This window comes from Urocitellus parryii, chromosome 1 (assembly GCF_045843805.1).
Source record: "Urocitellus parryii isolate mUroPar1 chromosome 1, mUroPar1.hap1, whole genome shotgun sequence".
NCBI lineage: Eukaryota > Metazoa > Chordata > Mammalia > Rodentia > Sciuridae > Urocitellus > Urocitellus parryii.
In genome coordinates this window covers 240,459,389-240,471,721 of record NC_135531.1, presented here as the reverse complement: position 1 = coordinate 240,471,721, position 12,333 = coordinate 240,459,389, and the positions used below count along the sequence as shown (strand labels likewise).

The window sequence follows — 12,333 nt, the reverse complement described above, 5'->3', positions numbered from 1 at the left end:
ATCACTATAGTCTACAATTTATAAGCTCTAAACTGGTGCAACTATAAGTAATGTATTTATGGTGAAGACAATGATTATTATAAGTATGTAAGAATAAATCAATTAAGTAGCCAGGAATAAAAAGGAAACACCCTCAGAGTATACATGCAAATTACACAAAATGTGTCTCACAAAACAAAAGTTTTAGCTGAGCACAGTGGCACATGCCTGTAATCCCAGATACTTGGGAGGCTAAAGTGGAAAGATTGAAAATTGGAGGCCAACCTGGGTAACTAGGAAAGAGCCTGTCACAAAAGAAAAAAATAAAAAGGTTGGGGTTATAGCCCAGTGGTTGGGCACCCCTGGTTTAATCTCCAATACCCCCCCCCCACACACACACACACATACGTAAAAGTTCTTAAAAAGATACCTGGTTGTAACTATCCTACAGCTGTACATCCTAAGTACAGTGAAGTATCCTTCTTCAAAGTGACTATAAAACAACTATAATGGAATATTTTCAGATACTAAAAGGTTTCTTTTGTCACTCCCCATTCTTAACTTTCTTTTACTCATGTCTCTTCATTTACAAGAACTGCTTTCAGGCAGAAGAACAGATTAAACATAAAATGCAGAAGCTAAATTATTGGCTTAGAATTCCAAAATAAGATCTTCATAATATGGTTTTAATTTCTAAGATCTAGTTAAATACTCAAAATGATTTTCAGTTCTAAAATGGCTGGTCTAGAATACTGGAAGCTTTAATCCTGCAATATAACTTCCTTCTACCCTATTAGGTTTTATTGCTGGGCCTGAGAATTAAACTAACACATGAAACATTAACATGAGTGAAGCATACAAGTTTTATTTTAATATTTTTACATGCATAGAAACCCTTATAAGAAAAATGAAGACTGCGGAAGCTGTTGTTAGGTCCCAAACCTTACATATTTTCTAAAACAAAGAATGATAAATTGTGACAAAGGCAAAGTGGCTTGGGCTACAGTCACTAAATTGTAAGACGAGGAATATATTGGAGAAGTGTAATGGAAGATAAATGCTGTTCTCATAGGTTTGTTTGCATAGATCCATTTCAGCATCAACTCCTAATCTCCAATGTTAAGAATGTTCTTCTGGCGCTGGGGATGTGGCTCAGCGGTAGCGCGCTCACCTGGCGTGCGTGCGACCCGGGTTCGATCCTCAGCACCATATACCAATAAAGATATTGTGTCTGCCGAGAACTAAGGTAAAAATGTAAAAAAAAAAAAAAAAAAAAAAATGTTCTTCTGTTCCTGTTTTAGAGAGGGCACTGTTCTCATGGGAAATTCTAGGAACTGATTTCAGGTATGAAGTAGGGAAGAGGTCACAGAGCCCTTACTCCATTTTCCATTTTTCCAATCCTTGTAGCTCAAAGTAATCATTATGCCAGAGTGGCATATTTTAATCTCCTACATTTTATTTTAGTAAATACTACACTAAAGACTGTGATTCTCTTAACTTTGGTCATTTTGATCTTGGAAGGGTATCTGGGGAGCTATTTCAGGACAATGAAATGTACCTAACAACTGCTGAGTTTATCCACACATTTACTTCAGTCTTCTTTATATTTGGCTTTCAAAAGTACTTAAAGCATTTACTAAAAGATTAAATAGTAGAAAATGGTGCCACAAGGATATGAAAGAAGAAGACTCAGAGAAGTAAACTAAGGCTTTCTCTATAGAAGCAAAGGGAGCAAATCTAAAATTAAGGAAGTCTGATTTGATGTTCTCAAAAGAAACCCTCTAGGTTTCCCTTATCTTCAGGGAAGTACAGAAATGATCTAGAAAATATTCTCAGTGTTCTGCCACTTCTACCTAAAGGATATGAAAGACAGCTGAGAATTAAGTTAGCATGCTTGCCAAGTGTTTATTATAGTATTAAAGATAAAGAATCAAATAACAGAGGTTGATAAATGGGCAGCCCAAATCTGAAAGGGGCTTAATTAACAGGAGATAAATGAATTCTCGACAAACACTATACCTTGCTCTTCATAATATGATAAGTATGATTATTATAATTATAATTAAGCAAACATTTATTATGTACCAAGTGCTGTTTAAGTGATTTACATTGACTAAGTCATTTAATCCTCACAAGTCTATAAAATAGGTCCTATTATTCTCTCCTATTTTGAAGGCAAGAAAAGTGACACACAGTAAGTGGCAAACTTGGACTTTAAGAGAATAGACCAAGAGTTATATTGACCATAAACATTTTGTCTATATTATCTATAGACAAAGAAGTTCTGGAGATCAGATAAGACACCACATCCAGAGGCAACAAGGATTGAGTACCCTTTTCTCAATGTCAGGTCAATATGTAAACACTTTAGGGGAATTGAGATCAATAGTGGGAAGGACGATAAGGCAAAAGGACAGGGAGAACCCTACATACTTAGATTATAACATACTTGTATTTGTGAATATTAATTTATGTAGTGTGATGTCTAGAAAACATGTAAGCAAGAACCAACATCTGGATCTTTAAAGCAATGTTGAGAAGTAAATTATTTATCTGGTAGTCCTTCTTAATTTTTTTCAGACCCTGAGGCTTTCCACCTAAGTCCCTTGCTTACTTTCACCTACCTGAGCCCTGTTTTTTACCTTCAGCAAAAGCTCTACTACAGACTATGATAATTGATTCTCTAACTTTACTTTCTTTTTTTTTAAGAGAGAGACAAAGAGAGAATTTTTTTTAATATTTATTTTTCAGTTCTCAGCGGACACTACATCTTTATTTGTATGTGGTGCTAAGGATCGAACCTGGGCTGCACGCATGCCAGGCAAGCTCGCTATGGCTTGAGCCATATCCCCAGCCCTCTAACTTTACTTTAAAGCCTTGGATATTTGGGAAATATTTCAGGACAGTGAAATGTGGGTACAGCAATTTGTTTTAAAAACACATGTACCTCTGTACTCCCTAGATTTGGCTTTCAAATCATTAAAGTACTTATCAAAGGATTAAAGAGCTAAATGCAAAATAAAACCATCAGAGAACTGTTAAAAATGTAAAAGAAATACTTATATTGTCTTGAAATGAAAGGTCTTTCTAAGCCTTACATCAAAAAGTACGCAAAAAGAAAAAAAATGATAGATTTTACTGAATAAGAACTTAAAATTCATATGGCAAGAAAAAGTATCTGAATAGAAAGTATTGAAGGATTTTATTCTGTATATGCTATAGGTATGCTATCATGTGATATATGTCTTATAAAGAAGAAGACTTAAAACATCCTAATGGAAAAGTCATATGACAATTAGTAATTGACATAAGTTTAATATATTAACATGGAAAATGTGTTCTTAGCATGTTTATCTGGGCTGGGTGTATATATGTGTGTATGTATGTACATAGATGCATTATAGACATATCTAAGCATGCATATGAATGTATTAAAAGATCACTGGTGCATGCCTGCAATCAAAGTGACTTGGGAGAGTGAGGTAGGAGAACTGCATGTTTCCATCCTCAGCAAATTAATGAATTCCTAAGCAATTTAGTGAGACTCTGCCTCAAAATAAAAAATGAAAAGGGCTAGGGACATAGCTCAGTGGCAAAGGACTTCTGGGCTCAATCCCCAGTATCAAAAATAAAAATAAAATAATAATTAAAATTTAAAAAGTAAAAATTAGAAACCCATAAGCATACTATTGAAAAATTCATAGTGGATATTACTTGGGAGCAGGACTACAGGTAATTTTAATTTTCTGTATTATCTGAAGTTTGAGGGGGTACATGTTACTGTAATAATAAGAAAAAAATTCATTAAATAAAGCTGAAAGTGGGCCAGGGGTGTAGCTTAATGATAGAGTGCTTGCCTAACATGGCAATCTGGGTTTGATTACTTCTACCACCAAAAACAAAAAGTTTAAAGTAAAAAATTAAATGCAAAAGAAAATAAGAGATGTATACAAAGTCTTGTATTCTCTAAGCTGCGGCAGACATAAAACTATAATTTTTTTGATATGAATTTCATCTTAGAGTCTGTAACAATTAAGGCATGACTTAATAACTGAATTAATTTTTTCTTCTGTTAACCCTCAGGATACCATTTCTTCTGTTAACCCTCAGGATACTTACAGCAATTTAGTTATTAATAAAGTGATATTTGCACTCTTCCTAAACATACTTACCACTATGATAATGCTAATGAGAGGTAAACAAAGATAATTATTATGTTAAAGTTCACAATTCAAACTTTTCACCAAATCAAAACTGCATAACCCAACAATCAGTTCATCAAGTTTCTTGTCAAGAATCTTAGTAATAGAAACTTACTGTTTCGAATTTCCATATTATATGCCATCTTCTAAAGACAACACTATTCAACAAAGTATGCACTTTTGAATAATGAAAATAGATTTCTTCTTCACACAAACTTGAAAACTCTAAGAATAACAAATCACCAAGAGTTAGCTAAGTTAGTCCATATAGGTTAAATCTGTAATTGTCACCTAATGATGACAATGGTAATTTATAACTAATAATTTTTGACTGCTTAATATGTTCCAGGTGTTATGCTAAGTACTCAATTATTATCAACATTTGTTAACTGCTGAGGAAACTTTGGCTTAGATATTATGCAGCTTGCTTAAGACCATATATCTAGTATTGGTTTTCAAACGTATATCGATTTGCCTATAAAGTAGCATATTGCATCTCCATTAAATAATTTTATACATTTTTTACCACTAGGTAATGCTAAGTAGAAATTGCTTACCACTAGTAAAATAGTTTTCAATTCTATATTTATAAAAATATTGGACAACCTAATAATTCCCGTTGGAAAATTATTCAGAGCTAACAACAGGCAAGAAAAAGAAAAGAGTCAAATATTAAGCCATATAAATGAGCTATTTTCCTCCTATTACATGCAGCTGGAACAGGATGGATCAAGCTGATCTTTGTTCTGTTACTAGTTCTTCAGATGTGCTGAAACAAAAATGTAAATCTTAGGTCTAATAGTTGATGGCAATGTTTGATTTGTTAAATTTGGGAATAAAAGAAAATAATTTCTCACTGCTAGCCACTTATTATCTTACTCATTTAATCCTTAATTAAGCAACAAGTTAAGTTCATGATAGGTTTATCACTTCATTTTTAAGAAAAGAAAAAAAAATAAAAGAAATTGCAGCTTAAAAAGTTTGAATAACTTGTATACAGCTGATAAATAGGAAGACTGAGATTTGAATCCAGGTCTAAATAATACCAAAGCTGCATTAGGCTCAAGCTAATATCAATGTATTTAACTTAACTTAGGAAATACATAAGCTAAAATTTAAAATAATTTTATTTGTGTAGATCACTAATTACCTTACGTCATTAAATAACAGAGCAAGCTACCTTTCTGATATGAAATGCAAGATCTAAGAAGGCAAACACAAAAGTGTAAAAACATTTCTTGTAAAAAATATTTCTGTGATTATAGTACATACACCCATTTATACCATGACTAAAATATAATATATAATGATATACATTCAGATAGTTTTACAATTTTGGAACTAAAAACGTTTTAATAGCTAAAAATGTAAAACACTTACATTTTTACTCCCTTTTTTGTACCACAATGCTACAATATTCCAAAAAATTCTCCTACACTTTCAGGTTGTTAGATCAAAAACCTCTTTTAAAAATACAGACAAGTGTGCTGCTATACATCTGTGGTCTCAGTTCCTAATGTCACAGTTACTCAGAAGTCTGAGGCAAGAGAACCACTTGAGCCCAGGAATTTGAGACCGGCCTTGGGCAACTTAGTGAGACCCCCTTTCAAAACAAACAAATGCATACATTTACTAATTAATGCAGATACTACTTGAATTATGATGAAGTTATGTTCCAATAAACTCATTCTAAGTTGGAAATGTTAAGTCAAAAATTCATTCAAGGTACCTAAGCTACTGAACATTCTAGCTCAACAATATAGTACACTGTACAGTACCAGTTGTGATAGTATGGTCAGCTTGGAGTTGCAGCTCATTACTGCAGAATCACAAAAGTAACATACTGCATATTGCTTGTCCAGGGAATTTTCACATTTCAAAGTATAGCTTGTATTGGATGCACATTATTTTTATAAAGGAGGGGATTTAAAAAAGATCTGGAGAAGCTGGAATAATTTCCCCATGACCTTGTAGTAAATTAGCTTTCCTATTATCAAGTCCAATACTTATTACATCATATCACCATAATGCCTTCATTTCTCTATATTTTTTTAAGGTGTAAAGTAGGAACTATAGTATATTTAAATCCTGGATCCCCAAGTAAACAGTTCAGAAGTCCCCATTTGTCTACTGGGGAAATTCATCTAGACATATTCTCAAGTGAATAACTACTTAATATTTACCCTAAATGTTACTGGTCAAGTATAACTTCAGAATAAACAGTCTCCTAATGAAAGAGGAGCAGAGTATTAGTTGCCCTATTTACAAAACAAAGGAATATTGGAAAGTACTTGAAACAATAACATGTTTGTATACTGATTTATGATTTATAATGTAGTTTCATGTATTATCTTAGCTGATAGGTGCTCAACCAAGCTTTAAAATGTACTTTATATGGGAATAATTTTAAACCATTAAACTAAAGATGGCCATTAAAGTGAATGTTTTTTTTTTTGGAGACTTTTGTTTCTGGTTTTATATATATATATATATATATATATATATATATATATATATATATATATATATATATATATTTTAAAAGAGAGAGAGAGAGAGAGAATTTTTTTAATATTTATTTTTAGTTTTCGGTGGACACAACATCTTTGTTTGTATGTGGTGCTGAGGATCGAACCTAGGCCGCACGCATGCCAGGCGAGTGTGCTACCACTTGAGCCACATCCCCAGCCCTGTTTCTGGTTTTAAATAATGATTATAATTAGGTTCTATGAAAAGGAATTCAGGAATGCCTTAGTTGGGTGATTCTGACTACAGGCTTTAATTAATGTCAGCCTGGATCTAAGGTCATTCAAAGACTTGACTGGGGCTGGGAGATTTGCTTCTAGACAGCTTACTCAGCTATCCCTTGAACATGGCATCATTTCCTTCCTGCACACTGTCAAGAGTCCTTTAGTTCCTAGCCATATAGACTTTTGGGCTACTTGAGCATCCTTGTAACATGTCAGCTGGCTCCCCCAAGTTCAGGAAGTTTGAAAAACATAAACACCAAAATAGCCAGCACTCAACCAAGATACAGAACATTTCCATCATCCAAACAGTTACCTCATGTACCTTTGCCATCAAGCCTTCCCTTCACTCCTGGGCTAATAATGATCAGCTTTCTATTACTGTTTGTATTTCATAGAACTTCATATAAAGGGAATTGTATAGTATGTAGCTTTTGTGTGATGCCTTGTGATGCCTCTTTCAATCAGCATATTTTTGAAATTTGTTTCAGTTACTATATGTATCAGTAGAGGATTCTTTTTTATTGCTAAGTAGTATTTTTCATTATATCACTATACTACCAAAATGTTCTTAATGATTATGAATTGAACTTGATCAATTAAAAAATTGTGGACATTTGTTTTTTTCTCTTGTTATGTAAGTACCTACATGGTATCCTCAATTTTGATTCTTGGCCTGAAAAGACACTTTACAGAAAAATGTTGGCTGACCCTTGAGTAACAGCATATTCATGATCTGTAAACCTATAATAATTGCAGACTCTTAAACCCCACCCTAGAATTACTGACTCAGAATTTGAATTTTAAAAAGATTCCAGCTAACTGATATGCATATAAATGTATGAGAAACACTGGATTGCAACAGGAAAACGTGTGTGTGTGTGTGTGTGTGTGTGTGTGTATAAAGTTTGTGAGCATGTATGTGTCAATGTGTACATGTATATGTGGATATGTAGTAACAAGCATAACACTCATTCATGCCTGACTTTCAGAAAATTATTCTTTATATCATTAAAAAAAACTCCAAAAAATGGAGAAACATACATGTTGAAAATTTTTACTTTAAAATTATTTTCTTTAAATATAAAATATTCTTTATTTTTAGACCATAAAATTATTTTTAAAAATTCCTTGTTAAAGCATTTTCAAAATAGAGCAAATGTAGCACAAATAAAATCTGTTCTGTCTTCTGTACAAGGATGTACCAGTGATTACCAGAGATTAACAGATGATCATCTTCATGCATGTGATCAACAAGACCAAAAGGTCACCAGGGTTTTACTTTACCATATGCTACAAAATCCATGTTGCAAACCTACTTAGCATGTGCTTTCAATATTATACACACTTTTTAATTCACAAATTAAAAGAACAAATCATTCACTTGAATTTCTATTAAGATTTGCTCAATGGATATCTGAAACATGGCTTTTTCTTTTCTCTTTTTAAAGAAAAAATATAAAAAAGACATTTCAAAATCAGAGAGAAAACTAATTTATATTAGAATTGTTTAAAAACTTCTATATGCAGTGACAAAATAGCATTTTATTACTAATTTCAGAGAGCTGTTCAGTTTGGGATTATCTCATATAACTGCTATAACCATTTCAGGTTTCCTACACAGAATTTGAAATTAAATTTTATTATATATTTGTAACCATTCTTTTAGATAAAAAGTTTTATGTTTTCCTGATTCAATTCTGTTAATTCTAAGTTCCTAGTTGAGAATATTAAAAAATATTCAAAATTAAGAAAACATTTAAATTTCTTGTCCATATTTATTTAATCAATGGTAGCTTTAAAATATCAGTTTCTTCTTTCAAACAACCTTTTCCAGAATTTCTTGATTTGCTTTGTTTCTTTTTGCACACATGTTAGTTCTAAATATATATCTGAACTCTAAATGACTTCTGTTCATTTTAATAGTCCATAACAAACTATCAAATCTTCTTCACAACAAGCAACAATGTACCAAAACACTTGCTCCGTATTTTGATTCTTTAATGAAAACAATACATAAGCACTAAAAAAAAATAACTTAAAAGCAATCATTCCTTCAGTAACATTGTGTTCTCCATTCATATGATAAAATGAAGTAATAGTCAGAAATTGTTGTAGGAGTTGTTAAAAGATCAGGATTTTTTCAGGATCATTTCATTTTATTGAAAATGTGTGAGTATTTGCTTACAGCAGATTATTTGGTCTCTTTAAATCTATCAGAGATTCACTTGAATTAGACCTACTTTGGAATTCAACAGTTGTTTCAATGGTATTGTTAGTAAATCTTATCAGAATAAAACAAATAACATGAAAATATATCCTTTTTGTTAGTATTTGAGATCCTGCTAATAAGTGTTATTTCTTTTTAAGATAGAGTTGAATTTGTGAAAAACATAAAATGATAAATCATATTCTATAAGATCTAGTTTTAAAACAAGAAATTATTATTATTATTAATTTTAGGAAAAATACAATTAAAATAGAGGGACAAGATTCAAAATTGTTAAGCATTTTGGTGAAATAGAGAAAAAAATTTTTTTAAATTATATAAAAAAATCATTAGAAATGTTAAGAAGGCACTCTTAAAATTCTAGGTTTAAATATAGACAATTGGAGCACCTATACATCATAATGTAATAAGCTCTGATTTTAAAAAGTCAACAAAATCATTTCACTTTGAGAAAAGCCTTTTCAAATTTGTAAGGTAAAAATGGAGAAAAATAGAAATTATTAATGATGCATGACCTAGAAAATTAGTTTAGAGTAAAAGCCAATTGCAATTATGGAATCTGCATCTGTTCATTACAACTTTGTCAGTTTTCCAGAACATGAGTCTAGGCAGTTTTTACAAATGACGTAAATGGAAATGTGTTTAGAAACGGCTAAACAATGTGTGCAACATGTAAAAAATGCGATGTTACAGCTAAAAAGGAATTTGCTCTTCTTCACATTACTATTTATATAGACTCCTCTTGCTTCTATTTCTATGGACATTTTTCTTACTCCCTATAATTTTGTCATTAAGAGACTGACTCAACATTCTTTGAATGTTTGAAATTTCTACTACTTTTTCTAACATATTATGAAACATCTACTAAGGTGTATAGCATGGCTTACAAAGAATTTAAATGTTTCAAAAAATTGAACTAAATTTGCCTGATAACTATATGACATTTAGGTAAGTAATCTTCAGGCTATTTCTAATTCATGGGTTCAGCTTTTTGAGACATCAATGAATTTCCTAAGACAGGTTATATTTAGCTGTGAAGAAGCTGTCCATATTAATAAGAAAAAAAACTCATTTTGGCTGTATGAAGGAGATAAAAAGTGAAAAAAAAAGGATACAAAACTATAACAAAGAAATCAGCCTACAGAAAATCAAGCATCTTTTTTAATGATCAGATAAGCATTAACCAAAAAGTGTTCCATTTGAAACGGAGAAAAAATGGGCTTTATCATTAAATAAGTTTAAGAAATGCTGGGTATTCTTCCACCTCCATGAGATTCAAAGTGTAGAATTAATATCCTAAAGGTGTACAGTTAATATCTTAAAGGCTTTGCAAACAAAGCACATGAAAGAAACCAATCTGATGTTTGTACTTGAAATTCCAACTCTTTGAAAATTTCAGCACATATATTTTCCCACAGAAGACAATTTGGAAATGTTTTGATAAAGAAAATGTTCATGCAGTAAAATGTTAAAAGAGAAAAATTGGCTCTCCAGATGAAAAATGACTAAGTTTAAAAATTATCTAAAAGAACTGACACACAACCAACGAGCCTGGAGGTCCCACAGATCTGCTTCTTGCTACAACAGTGTTGGGACTGGGACTCCCTTTCCTTCCAGCTTCCAACCACCTTCCAATCTGATCTCCCATTTGCAATCTCTGGGACCATCTGCTCGCCCAGGACCTGCTTCCAGGACCAGCCAACTCCATTTTTTTGTGGTTAGTTCCTTCTTGAGGACCAACCATGACTTCCCAGATTCGTCAGAGTTATTCCACCAGGTGGAGGCTGCCGTCAACTGCCTGGTTAGTTTGCATCTGCACGCTTCCTACACCTACCACTCTCTGGGCTACTATTTCCACCGTGACAATGTGGCTCTAGAGGGCCTGGGCCACTTCTTCTGCGAGTTGGCTGAGGAAAAGCGCAGGCCTCTGAGCGTCTCCTTAAGATGCAAAACCAGCGTGGCAGCCATGCCCTCTTCCAGGACGTGCAGAAACCTTCTCAAGATGAGTGGGGCAACACCCTGGACGCCATGGAAGCTGCCTTGGCTCTGGAAAAGAACCTGAACCAAGCCATTTTGGATCTTCATGCCTTGGGTTCTACCCGCACAGACCCACATCTCTGTGACTTTCTGGAGAACCACTTCCTTGATGAGGAGGTGAAGCTCATCAAGAAGATGGGGGACCACTTGACTAACCTCCACCGTCTGGCGGGCCCCCAGGCTGGCCTGGGCGAGTATCTCTTCGAAAGACTCACCCTCAAGCCTGACTACAGGCCCTGGAGGAGTACAGTGGCCTTTGATGGGGCTCCTTTGCATCTCCTGGCATCAGGGCTTTGGCCTCAGACTCTCCCTCTAACCCCTAGGCAGCCTTTTAACCACCTCGGAGCCCCTCCCAAGCCTTGGACCAAATAAAAATTAAAGCTTTTGCCAGTAAAAAAAGAAAAAAAAAAGAACTGACACAAAAGAAATAAGAAATTGGGACCATATAGGGCTTTTATTCATCCAATAAAATTAGTAATATTTACTGAGCACTCTAACTATGCCAAACATAATGCTAGGCACTGGGGTACACAACTTCAATTTTCTAGAAAGTTGCTCCTAACACCTCACCCTTGGGAATACCCTCCTCAAAAAGACCGAAGTCTAAAAGATACTTCTGTATATGAATAAGCTGCAAATTTCAACCCTAACTTGGTGTTAACCATGTTTCACAAGCATTAATAAAGGGACATAATAATAAACAGGCTATGAAAACAAAACAAAACAAAATGAAACAAAAAATTAATCTAACCTAAACCAAACCAAATGCTGATTACATGATAAGTCCTCAGAATTGAAAAGAAATAGTGAATATCTGTCCAAGTTCAACGATGACAAAATGAAGTTAGTGAATATATCTCCACAGCTGGGGGTGTAGTAGCCCAGTGGTAAAGTGCTTCTCTAACATGATCAAGGCCCTGAGTTTCATCCCCAGCATTGCAAACCATCCCCAACCCAAACAAAATCTTGTTCTCAATAATGGGTATAAGATAGGATAACCCAGAGATGAGATATACACAATCACATGACAATCTTTACTTTATGAAAATATGAGAAAAATAAATTTACAGAGCCTTACAGTATCTCCTCTTAAGATATTTAATAATTTCAAGGCAGAAAATAGTTTCTCCAACTTTAC

General features: G+C 33.4%; 1 pseudogene; it reads left to right on the top strand.

Moving 5' to 3' along the window:
• Nucleotides 1-10,900: 10,900 nt before the first annotated feature.
• LOC113182951 (ferritin light chain pseudogene) lies at nt 10,901-11,567 on the top strand (annotated as a pseudogene).
• Nucleotides 11,568-12,333: the final 766 nt, after the last annotated feature.